Below are 13,829 nucleotides of genomic sequence, written 5' to 3'. Positions count from 1 at the left end.
TTCCAGAACCAAGACAACACATTTTTGCTGTATAAAGCCACCAAGTTTGTGGTCATCTGTATGGCAGCCTTAGGAAAAGAATACATTAGCTATGTGACGTTAACAATGTGACATTAGTCATGTTATTTACTCTCTTTGTGTCTCATCTGTAAAATGGCAATTAAAATCCACCCACTTAATCAGGTTATTTTGAGAAATAAGTGCCCTAAGGAGTGCCATGGCCTCAGCAGGGTGCCAGGAGCATACAAGCAATAGCTCATACTTACTGGGCCTTCATCAATCACGATGGGGCTAGCCAACTAGGGCAGAGCATCCCCTCAAAAACTCACAACTCAGAAACTCGCTGGCAGGGTGAGGACTGGGGGAGAGAGGGAGAGCGGCTGCAGGGGGCAGACGATGTTGAACAGCACCTGAGTCCTGTGCTCCTGGAAAGCAGCCCTGCACAAGGCTCCCCACTCTCCATGCTCCAGGAGAAGGCTCACTGCCGAGAACGACCCTTCCTCAAATGACTTAGACAAGACTGGAGGCTCCCTTGTTTACTGAGGACAAGGCCAGACACACACTCTCCAGTTTCCATTCTCTGTGTCATAAACGGAACTGTGTGTCCCCACTGACCAATCTGGACAAGATACCCACTAGTTGTCTTGACCAAACTCAACTTGGGCTTTTCGTCTCCAGACAGGCCCCTGACCTTTGACCCACCTTCAACCTGTGCCAGTATCGGAATTCAGAATAGCCCTTCTCCCCCCAAAACAAGCTGACCACGAAGAAAGACCTTCCCTGAGCAGTGGTCCAGCCATCAACCTGTTCACCCCATAGCCAACACCCAGTTCCTTCTGGCCTTGTTTACTCCCCTGTAGAAAAGAAAAGGCCATTTTCCACCTGATCTTTGAGATGCAGATCTTGTGGTCAATGTGTTTTATGTTTTGCAATAGGCCCCTTGCCCATATTATAAGTCTTTTCTCTTTTTTTTGCAATATTTTTTAAAGTTGTGGCAAAAAGCACGTATCGTAAATGTTAGCACCTTGAGCATTTTTAAGTGTGCGGTTCGGTCGTGTTAAGTACTCACACTGTTCTGTAACAGATCTCCAGAATCTCTTCATCTCGCAAAACTGAAGCTCTCATCCCCATTAGAGAGCCACTGCCCACTGCCTCTCTTCCCCGCAACCTCTGGCAACCACCTACAGTAGTCCTTTCAAACAGTGCCCCCTTACCTAAATCTGGATTTGTTTTCTTGTACAGTTTTCTGGTGCCTTGTCTCAGACGGAGTGCCAACCATACCTTGGACCGTGCCATGATCACCCAGGTGTTTACACCGGCTTCTCTGACCCTCTGCGTCCTGGGAATACAGGATCCTCAACCAGGGCTCTGGACATCTGTCTGTCATAACATGCTGAGTTACAATGATTCTTTCAGGCAAAGTGACTTTCCTCTGGCTCTTCCGCAAGGCCTCTTCTGTCTCTCCTTTGTTCCTCTAGTGGAGATTTTTTGAGGCAGCTCCCTCAGCTCCTCAACTGAGAATTGAATGAGGGAGGATGCTTTGGACTGCGTTTGTGCAAGGAGTATTAGAGCAGTAACACAAGGAGGATGATCTTTCCCATCTTCTTTAAGGTCTGATATAATTATCGAACCCCAGGGGTTACTACCTGTATTAGTTTCCTAGGGCTGTCATAACAAAATACCATAGACTGGGTGTCTCTAAACAGTAGAAATTTGTTGTCTCAGCGTTCTGGAGGCTAGAAGTCTGGAATCGAGGTGTCAGCAGGGCCATCCTCCCTCTGTAGGCTCTAAGGGAAAATCCTTCCTTGCCTGGTCCTGGCGTTTGGTGATTGCCTGCAGTCCTTGGCATGTCCTGGGTTAGAGCACTTTGATCTCTGCCTCTGCCATCATATGCCTGGCTTCTCCCTGTGTGTCTCTATCTTCTCTTCTTATCAGGACACCAGACATATTGGATTAGGGCCCACCTTCATGACCTCATCTTAATTTGATTACATCTGCAAAGACCCCATTTCCAAGTAAGGCCACATCCATGGGTACCAGAGTCAGGACATCAACGTATCTTTTGGGGGGAACACAATTTGACCCGTAACAGTAATTCTCTATCTGGCGCCTGCCCTCCTCTTCTGCCACTCACTAAATGCTTTGCCCTTATGGCATGAATTCAATTCAGTACCTTCAGTAATGGCCACATCTTACTCAGGGCCACTGGGAGCTTCAGTGGCCTCTCTGGAAACTAGGAAACTCCCCCATCTGACTCTCATCTAGAACCCCTCCTTCCCCCACATCACTCCCTGCCCTCACTGCTCCTTCTTCCTCCTTTTTTTTTTTTTTTTTGCGGTACGCGGGCCTCTCACTGTTGTGGCCTCTCCCGTTGCGGAGCACAGGCTCCGGATGCGCAGGCTCAGCGGCCATGGCTCACGGGCCCAGCCGCTCCGCGGCATGTGGGATCTTCCCGGACTGGGGCACGAACCCGTGTTCCCTGCATCGGCAGGCGGACTCTCAACCACTGCGCCACCAGGGAAGCCCCCATCTCCTATTTTTAAAAATATTTTTGGTCACTTTGATTTCAGATTGATTTTATTTTGTTTTGCATATGCCCAGAAACAACCAAATTTCCTTGTCAACTGCATTTTTTGTAATAAACTCTTTTTTTTTTTAGTTGAAGTATAGGTGATTTACAACGTTGTGTTAGTTTCAGGTGTACAGCAAAGGGATTACACACACACACACACACACACACATATATACATATATTAATATATTATTTTTCAGATTATTTTCCCTTATAGGTTATTACAAAATACTGAATATAGTTTCCTGTGCTATACCATAGGTCCTTGTTGGTTATCTAGTTTATAAATAGTAGAGTCATTTTATATATAGTGGTTCATATATGTAAATCCCAAACTTGTAATAAACTTTTATCAGATCTTTCAGTTTTGAAAATTATCTTTAATAAGCTAACCATGGCCATTTTGTCTTTTACCATCTACAGACAGTTTTTTAATTTACGCTGTTGGTTTCCTGAACATGCTTGCCAATCAGCTACAGTCCAGAATGTTTTGACTTTAACAAAGAATGGTCTCAGAGCCACATGGGAAAGGGCTAAGCCAAGTACCCTTGAGCACAGTCTTCTGACGGTATTGCTTAAACAACTTTGAGACCATACCACTGGACTGAGTCAGGATTCCTAGCATTCTATCATGGGTTCCTGAGACTGCTAAACCAAGATGGAGCAGAAAAAGAATCACGTAGGAAAGTGAATGAGCTAATGAGGGATGGTTTGGAATGTTGCTGATACTTTATTTTTATTTTATTTTTTTATTTTTTTATTTTTTTCTCATCCAGGCCATCTCTTTCTTGTCTTACTTTATCCATCAACTAACTCCCATTCACTTTCTTTCAGAGGTATTCTGAATTCTCTTTTTGATCTAGGTTATTCCATTTTATATTTTCAATCCTTATTACAGTGGAATCCCACTGCATTTAGAGAAAGCAAGTATGTCTGGTGTATTGAAACATAGGCCTCACATAAGTCCTTTTTACTGTTTGCCCAAGAATCATGAAATTCATAGGTAAAAACTTCAACAAAGGTGAGAGATGTTGTTTTGCAAACATGCTCATTTCTTTTTTTTTTTCTCCCCCCGGAATAGTCACACTTGGCATTTATTTATTTAACAAATATTTATTGAGTATCTACTCTGGGTCTAGCAATGTTCTAGGCATGGGGATAAAACTGAACAAAAAATCTAATTTTAAGGTTCTTTTTTTTTTTTCAATCCATTACTTCCAAAATTTCAGTAAAGTAATATTTAATGGCTTTTAAAAAAATTGAGATCAAAATGGTAGATAACATTGTGTTAGTTTTAAATGTACAACATAATGATTTGATATATATATATATTGCAAAATGATTACCACACTAAGTTTAGTTAACATCCATCACCATGTATAATTGGATAAAAATGTTTTCTTGTTATGAGAATTTTTTTTTTAACAAATTTAATCAGTTATACATATACATATGTTCCCATATCCCCTCCCTTTTGGCTGATACTTTAATATTCTATTCTCTGTATATAGGGAGCTCCTTTCTCTTTTCCCTTAAACTGTCTGTAACAATTTTGGTGACTACGTTTTTGAAAAATAGAAATGAAACATTTACCTTTTTCTCCCTGTCTGACTCCTCCAAAATTCAGAAACTCCTATGGAATATTCTTATTTTCATGGTAATATAATTAATTGCATCAGTTCAATAAGAATCTGACCTGCTTATTAACAGGATATGATAGAAAACATTGATTATACAACAAAGGCTTTGTCCAGAATGTTATATTTGAGAATGAATTAGATAAGACCAGTCAGTTTTAAGGAACTAGGGTTGACTTTTTGGGGGTAGTGCTTACAAAGCTCTCTTGGGAAAAGCAGTGTGGTACGTGGCTTATAGGGTTCCCAGCTTACAAGTGAGTGAGATGAACTCTTGCTGGTGGGCCCAGGAAAGCTGGGCTATCTGAGGGACCTTGAGAAGAGAGGAATACACCCAAATTTATGGGTAACGCAGGTGAAACCTGATGGTTAGTTCTCAGCTTGGCTTCTCAGCCTCAAAAAGATTTTAAAGGTCCATTCTAAGACTCGTTATGAAGACTTCCAGCAAAGCAAACTTTAAAAGGCCTATACATTAAGCACCACTCTTGCTATGCCTGGGTAAATAATCAGGCCATATCTAATGAGATGAGCTTTATTTTATGATCAAGAATAATCTTTCTAAAAAAATAATAATAATCTTCCTTTGAGATTATCTTTGATCAAAACAGAGGTAACTATGGAGAGAATTTTTGTGTTTCAATGGAAAACTATAGCACATCCTGTGGATTACCAAATTCTGGCCTTGGTCATTGTTTTTTAACTAGTTTAAGCCTTTGTAAATTGCAGGTAACTGATAGATATGTGCACCTGTAAACTAGACTAGATCCTATCATCTTGCATGCATTGTCAAACCTTATGAAATTTTCAGTTCCTTTATTTTCCTTCCGAAGCTGCCGACAACCATACAAACTAACATTTTCAATGTTCCTCCCTCCTTGTTGCCTTGGCATCACCAAAAACTAAAATACAACTGCCCAGATTCTTACTGGAACTCTAGGTTGCCTTGCAGCTGGTGTTCCCACACACCACACCACACCCCCCCACCCCACCCCCCTGCCAACCCCACCAGCATCTGAGGAAATACTACAGTTTAAAGCCCTGTTGACTTGATATATACCTTGAAGGACTTATCCCTACAGCAGCCCATGCAAGGGACAGATTTCTCCCTGGAAAAGGCACTCTCTTGGCTACCAAAAAAAGTCTAGTAAAATGCTCAGGTCATGCACGCCCTTATAAGAGAGGTAACCAAGACCATGAACAGCACTGCCAAGCGCAGTGACAGCTTGGCTACAACAAACTCAATGAGCAGCGTGGTATTACCAAAAGATTTCCATCCACCTATCTCCTGGTATCCACTGGATTGGATATCCCCAGGGTCCACCTCCTGGCTCTTTACTTTATTTATTTATTTATTTATTTAATTTTATTTCTTTGCGGTACATGGGCCTCTCACTGTTGTGGCCTCTCCCATCGCGGAGCACACGCTCCAGACGCACAGGCTCAGCGGCCATGGCTCACGGGCCCAGCCTCTCCGCGGCATATGGGATCTTCCCGGACTGGGGCACGAACCCATGTCCCCTGCATCGGCAGGCGGACTCTCAACCACTGCGCCACCAGGGAAGCCCTCTTTACTTTAATATAACTATTTATGCTAATATTTCTCTTTTTCATTCTAGTTATCCCTCTCATAAGGTGCCTGATCAGTAAGACTAAAAAAATGATCTTAGCCGCCATCTCTCCATAGATGGTTCAACTGATTTTGCAAGAACAGCACCAACAAGAGTCCTCAGGAGACTAATTCTTAGATGATTCTGCCACTCAGGAGATTCAGGATCACCTCCGAGCTGTTCAGTGATGAATGATATTTATTCATCTTGAACAAAATGTTGACTGACAATGTTGAATTAAAAAAACATTTTAATTGTGGTAAAATACGCACAACATTAAATTTACCATCTTAATTATTTTTAAGTGTAAGTGCAGTTCAGTAGTGTTAAGTGCATTCACATTGTGGTGCAACCGATCTCCAGATTGGTTTTCATCTTGCAAAACTGAAGCTCTATAACCATTAAACACTAATTCCCCACTCTCCCCTCCCTCAGCCCCTGGCACCACCCCTCTACCTTCTGTTTCTATGAATTTGGCTTCTCTAGATACCTCATATAAGTGGAATCATGCGGTAGTTGTCTTTTTGTGACTGGCTTATTTCACTTCTCATAATGCCCTCAAGATTCATACATGGTGGCTAGTGGGAAGCTGCTGCACAGCACAGGGAGATTAGCTCGATGCTTTGTGACCACCTAGCGGGTGGGATAGGGAGGGTAGGAGGGAGGCTTAAGAGGGAGGGGATATGGAGATATATGTACACACATAGCTGATTCACAAAATCGTGCCATTTGCAGAGACACGGATGGACCTAGAGACTGTCATACAGAGTGAAGTAAGTCAGAAAGAGAAAAACAAAATCAGATAATATCTCTTATCTGTGGAATCTATAAAATGGTACAGATGAACTTATTTGCAAAACAGAAATAGAGACACCAATGTAGAGAACAAACGTACGGATACGAAGCGGGGGAAGGGGGGTGGGATGAATTGGGAGATTGGGATTAACATATATACACTACTATGTATAAAATAGATAACTAATGAGAACCTACTGTATAGCACATGGAACTCTACTCAATGCTCTGGGGTGACCTAAATGGGAAGGAAATCCAAAAAAGAGGAGATATATGTATATGTATAGCTGATTCACTTTGCTGTATGGCAGTAACTAACACAGCATTGTAAAGCAACTATACTCCCATAAAAACTTTTTAAAAATCATTATGCTGTACATCTAAAACTTAATACAATTATATCTCAATAAAATCAGAAGAAAAAAACATCCTTCGTGTAACTTAGATAAGATTCATGGATACCCCTTTATTTACCTAGGATGAAGCCAGACACAAGCTCCAAGTTCCCCTTCTTTGTCTCATCAATGATTAGCTGAACTGTTTGACCCCCACTGACCGACAGGGACAAAATACCTGCTAATGTGACTTGACCTAACTTTACTCTGGCTTCTTCCTTCCCCACAGGCGCCTGAACTTTGACCCACTTTCAACCTGAGCCAGTCTCAGAACACTGAAGAGCCCTTCCTGACCAAACCTGTCTGACACAAGGTTTGAGACTCTTACAGATCTTGGGCTCCGTGTGCTCTCTCTATTGCAACAGTGCTCCCCACCCCACCCCGCCCCATTGCAATAGTCTTTTCAAGTAATGGCTCTCCATACCTTCATCTACATTTGTTTTTATTTGACTGTAAGAAAGTGCTGAGGGGTGCACCTCTAGTTGTAAACATTAAGGACCATGGGGTATGGTCCAACACTTAAGCAAGCAATCATTTCTTAGTCCCATTTTACAGGTAAGGAGATGGAGGTATAAAAAGGCTAAGAGACTTGCTGACTCACAGCACCAAGGGCAGAGTTGGGAATCCAGGTGCTATCTCTCATCTCAGAGAAAACAGTGCTCTTTCCAGCACAAACATGCCCAATCCTGGTCAATGTTTAGGGTGGGTCTGGGCAAGTTATTGAAAATCTTTGGCAAAAAACATTCTCCAGTGTTCAAAGAAAGGGAAGTTGGATCCAAGAGTGAAAAAAATAAATAGAATACCCAAAGCTTCAGGGAACTTCTTCTAATTTGTGGAAATGAATGAAGACCATCCAAACGAGAACAAGCAAAGGCTATTGATTCAAAGCTTGTTCTAGCAAAGGAGTCGACCACCATCACTTGCATTGGGCAAAAACTCAAAAGCAGGCAGAAGAGTGTGAAAGTTTTCTATTGGAAAAAAAAAGGAAAGGCTTCGGGTATGCCCTGACTGGAGGCTGTTAGCACGGGGAAGTAATAGACAGGCCAGCTAGACGCAGGGGCTCCTGTGTGATTGGTTGGGGGGACATATTGGCTTTCTCCTGTCTGTCCTAAATTACAAGTGGGTGCAAATATTAGCAAAGCTGTCAATTATTAATCAAGTCCTGGATGTATGGGACCAACTGCCACAAGGGTTATAATTTGGCTTCCTGGACTGGTTACTGTTGCTAGTAGCCTGGCTTCCTGGGCAGATTGCAGCAAGCTATGGTCCAGGGTTACATTTTTCTTTATATCCTGGACACTGTGTATTCGGTCTTCCAAGTCTCTACAGGGACCCTGCATTTAGAAGAGGCTTTCAGACATCTGACTAGACCCACAGATGATTCCACACTCAGGCCAGGGATACTGGCAAAACGCTTTCTGCTTCCCATCTGTAGGAGGGAAAGTATGTAGCAGCTAAGTTTGCCTCAACTACAATCCCCCCCATAACCCTCTTTTTTCACCAACAGGTGAAAATCAGGGCCTGAGCATCACCTCCAGCTTCCCGGGACTCTCAGGCTATCCAAACTGAGGCCTTCTTGCTTGCCTTCTTTTCCTTAGTTGGTTCATAGAATCTCAGAAAATCTAAAGGACTTTAGCTATCTCCTCATGCAGCCCTTATCTTTAACAGATGGAGACAGGATCCCAGGGCTTCTGGTGTCTGGGTTCTAATGTCCACTGAGCCCTCTGTGAGGAAGGCAGAAGAGATCTGACATCCTTGAGGGGCTCAGCCAAGTGGGAGAGACAAGTAAATAGATGAACATGCTTAATTATTTCCCGAAACCTACCATGGGTTGTCTTGGCTCTGAGCTTGCAAATGCCATCCCTTCTGTCTAGACAGCCTTTCCTTGACCTAGTTCCTCACCATGAATTTCTTCCCATCTGTGAGTTTCTTCCCATCTGTGAGTTTCCAGTTTCCCCACACTCCAGGCTGGAGTCCTCTCAGAGTGCCGAGTGTTCATCTGTCCTTGATGCTCATGCTGTTCTGCTCCAAGGTTTTTGCCTCTTTTCCCCAAAGGGCCCTACGATCCTGAAGACCACCTCTCGATCCGGGTTTCCATCATCTGTCTCATCCCTAACACAAAGCAGCACCTCAGATATTCAGAGGTGTGCCTGGAGCACAAGGGCAACCAGGTGGGAACACTGAATGATGAAGGAGGTGATGCCAGGGTCAAGTCTGAAAGGAGAAGTAGGAATTTGCCAAGGAGTCAACAGGAAAGGCTTTCCAAGCAGAGCTATTAACAGGAGCAAAAGTATGGGAGAACGAGGAATGGATACGGGTGGGATGAGAACAGCATGGAGCCTGCATTGCTAGAGGATAAAGAACAAGGCAGGGACTTCCCTGGTGGCCCAGTGGCTACGGCTCCAAGCTCCCAATGCCGAGGGCCCAGGTTCGATCCCTAGTCAGGGATCGCAACTAGGAGTTTGCATGCCGCAACTGAAGGATCCTGCAGGCTACAAGGAAGATCCGGCGCAGCCAAATAATTAAATAAATACTTTTTTAAAAAACACCAAAAATCAAGGCAGAAGTGGCCAGAGACAAGACTGAGACTGAACAGGGATACATAAAATTTTAATGTTCTGCTTCCTCACTTACTAGCAGTTTAACTCCAATCAAGTTATTTAACCTCTCTACGCAGTAGTTTCCTCATCTGTCAACTGAAGATCAGAACAGTCATCCTCACATAAAGCTGTGGCAAGGATTAAGTGAGTTAACATGCATGGAACATTTAGAAGAGCACACAGTAAGAACGATGAAGGTGCTTGCTATTCTTACTATGTTGAAGACTTCATTCTACAGGCAAGATGGGGCTAATGCTTCTATTCTAATCAGGAGCGAGATGTGGTTGGTGGAACAGGACCTGAGGCCAGAACAGAGACACTATTTCCTACAATAAGGACGAACTGACCTGGGGCAGGGGTGCAAAGGATGAGCAGGATTCGGCAGCATTTAGCAGGTAAAACTGGCCAGACTTACTGCCTGGTGAGAACTGGGTGGGAGAGACTGCAAGAAGCCCAGGACAGCACCAGATCTGTGATTTAGGCAATTTGAGTGGGTAAGATACAGAAGGACAAGAAGTTTGTGAGCACTTCCTATGTGCCAGGCACGCAGCTAGATGCTTGATGCCAAGAGATGCTGAGGAACTGACCTCTCACATTTATTTCTTAAATTTCGAAAAGGGCTGTAGTTTAAAAACTGCCAGTGATTATAAGAAATGAAAAAAACACCCTATGGGATTAGGGATGCAAGCTCTTTCTCAAGTATTTTTCCCCAACTTCAACTCAAGAAGCTGGTTTGGTTTTTTTCCCCCGACCAGGGATAGAACCCAGGCCCCCGGCCGGCCGTGGAAGCGCAGAGTCCTAACCACTGGAACGCCAGGGAGTTCCCTGGGTTTTTGTTATGAAGCAGAACCTGGCTTGATAAATGTGTGTTGAATGAAGGTGTCCGTGAAGCTAGTAAGAAAACTCAGCGAATCCTCAATGGATAAGATTCAAGAACCAACACTCTCTTCTCACAAGCCCACGGCCCCTTCCAGCACTCTCAGAGCAGCAGAAGGAAGCGTACACCCAAGTCCGGGCTCTGAACATCCCTCGACAATACTGTTAACACCACATAGAGCCTGCTGGTGTTTTCGCTTAGTGGAAGGCACAGGATGTTTGCGGGAGGGGCACTGGCTTCTGGCAGGAAGGTTCATTCGAGTGAAGGTAATTGGCAACAGGCAACTAAAGGACTGCCCTTCAGTCCTCGATAGTTACCAGGAAATTAACTTCCTGTCCTTAATCAGCCCACTGTTTGTTAAAGAGATGAGAATGGCTTGGGCATGGTAGGGGGCAGTGGAGAGGAAGTGATAAAGAACAGTCATCAAAAGCTGTTGCCTAGTGTCTCTGCCCCCAACCGGCTCAACTTTGGCCCAGTTTCAATTTCTGGGCAAGTTTGGGAAAACTTGTGTGGCTGATACAGGCATGGACCTCGGAGGTAGGGGGTTCTGCTCAGTTTTCAGGACGAACAGGCAAGTCATTGTAACCGAGCTGGACCTCCCCACCATCATGTCCTCCACCTGCCTTTCGTCTATAGAAAAACTTTAGTCAAATAATACATTTAATCAGAGAAGTGAAAAAATGCAGAAAGAAAGGAAAACAGTCAATCAAGACAAAATAAAAATAGTTTAGCCATTAAGCAAAGCCAAGGACCTTTAGTTCCTCCTCAAGGGCTATAGATAATATTCTGAGCCACGTCCTTTGAGCTGTTTTGCAGATACTGAAAGCCCCGCCGGGTGGAAGAAGTTAACTGATGCTGCCCAGGAGAATGTAGACCCCAGACCGGTTGGAACCAGGTTGATGATGCTGACTCCCAATTACCTCATCACTAACCAATCAGAAGAATGTCCACGAGCTGATCACACATCCCATAACCCCCTTGGCCTCGCCCTGTCTTTAACAACCTTTCCCTGAAACCTTTGGGGAGTTTGGGTTTTTTAAGTACTAGCTGCCCTGGACTCCTTGCTTGGTGCCTGAAATAAACCCTGCACTTTCCTTTACCACAGCGGATGTCAGTGGACTGGCTTTGCTGTACATACATAGGTGAGTGGACTCAAGTTTGGTTTAGTAACATTATCACATTTTCCAGGTGGGAAGTTGTTAAGGATTAAGCGCATAAGTAATTCTTAAGACACTACAAAGGAGACTAAACAAAACTCAGAAAAAATCAGTAAGGTAATCTTACATATCTGGATGCATCTTTCACACACCACTACCAGCAAGAAAAGTGCAGACTTGAAGACTGCAACTGTCTTTTTTTTTTAATTGCATTTTCAGAAAGTAAACATTAAAAAAGAAAAACTTAGAGGTATGAGAAACTAAGTTGACATCTATCATTAGAACTTAATATTATGACAATTCTGGAATGGTAAACCCAGGGAATACAGAAATGTATAATAATAGTTCTTGTATATGGAGGGTTTAACTTGTCCTAAGTTCTAGGTTCCTGTCCTAAGAGCTTCATCTGTACTGTAGGAACATACTTCTTCCACACAACTCTATGAGGAAGATGAGAAAACAGACTCAGAGTGGTTATGCAATTTGTCCAAGGATCTAAGTTTCAGAGCCAATATCTAAAATCAGACACTCAGGTCCCAAGGCCCAGTCTCTCTCCTACGCTTTCAAAATATACATGGGTAGCTACAACAAAAGCATATATTTTTTTAGTTTTTTAATTTGGCCACGCCATGCAGCTTGTGGGATCTTAGTTCCCCAACAAGGGATTGAACCTGCACCCTCCATAGTGAAAGCCTGGAGTCCTAACCACTGGACCGCCAGGGAATTCCCTAAAAGTGTATGTTTTGATGCAATGAAAAAAAGTTGGGGGAGCCACACCTCATATCAGCTGATCAGAGAGGTCAATCGGATGAGCGCTAGCACCCTCTTTTTTTTTTTCTTAATTTAAAATTATTTATTTATTTATTTATTTGTTGGCTGCCTTGGGTCTTCGTTGCTGCATGCGGGCTTTCTCTAGTTGTGGCGAGCAGGAGCTACGCTTCATTGTGGTGCACTTCTCACTGCAGTGAATTCTCTTGCCGCACAGCACAGGTTCTAGGTGTGCAGGCTCTGTAGTTGTGGCACATGGGCTCAGTTGCTCCGCAGCATGTGGGATCTTCCTGGACCAGGGATCGAACCCATGTCCCCTGCATTGGCAGGCGGATTCTAAATCACTGAGCCACCAGGGAAGTCCACAGCACCCTCTTTAGATACAGACTGAACTTTCCTTCAGAGACATAAATAGACCGATCCAGCTTATACAGAATTCCATTTATCACTCAAAAACAAACAAACAAAAATGCAACTCAGGGTATGGGTTCATGGATATTTCATTTCAAACCTGGCTCAGCGTCTGAAATGTGGGTATTTCCCACCTAACCTTTGGAGGGACTCTGAATGCATAAAAAAAGCCAATAACATGAATAAGCTGCACTTTATCTAAACGGTAATAAAACTTACTTAACAATTGAGGATCTTAATGCCAATTTAAGGCATTTGCTTTCCTAAAACACAGATAGTAAGTAACATTAAAGAGCACTTGAGGGGGCTTCCCTGGTGGCGCAGTAGTTGAGAGTCTGCTTGCCGATGCAGGGGACACGGGTTCGTGCCCCGGTCTGGGAAGATCCCGCATGCCGCGGAGCGGCTGGGCCCGTAAGCCATGGCTGCTGAGCCTGCGCGTCCGGAGCCTGTGCTCCGCAACGGGAGAGGCCACAGCAGTGAGAGGCCCGCGTACCGCAAAAAAAAAAAAAAAAAAAAAAATCGCATTTGGTTTTTAATTGCTTTGCAAATAAAATCATTCCTCTTCCCCTTTAAGCTGCTACAATTGCCATCTGGTAAATCAGCTCTGGAGAGCTGAGCCTAACTAGTCTCTGAAGTATTTTCTTTAGGACCAAGAAAACCAAGGATCCAAAACCAAACTTTTCCAGATGAGGGAATGGAATTTGAAGACAAGGTTCCTCGGATGAGGAAGGTGGCTGGGAATCTGGGGACCGGAAGAATCTAATCAAACTTTTGCTGGTTCCATGGCTCACAGTGTCACTGTGCCAAACTCTCACCCAGTCAAATGAACAAATTCTACCCTTGCGGGGAAGCTAGGAGGAGAGTAGAGAATTTGAGCTTTCCTCCAGCCAACATTTCTTTACATTTAGTTTTATTAAACCATTCGCTTTCACAGCCAACACGAAATATGTGATGATCCCTTTAAGAGAAGGAGCTCAGAGTATCAGGAATGCACTGTCCACACCCAAGTGGCC

The sequence above is a fragment of the Mesoplodon mirus genome (assembly GCF_964341445.2).
Source record: "Mesoplodon mirus genome assembly, chromosome: 2".
Taxonomy (NCBI): domain Eukaryota; kingdom Metazoa; phylum Chordata; class Mammalia; order Artiodactyla; family Ziphiidae; genus Mesoplodon; species Mesoplodon mirus.
The sequence above is the reverse complement of the archived record's forward strand: the minus strand, read 5'-3'. Positions refer to the sequence as shown.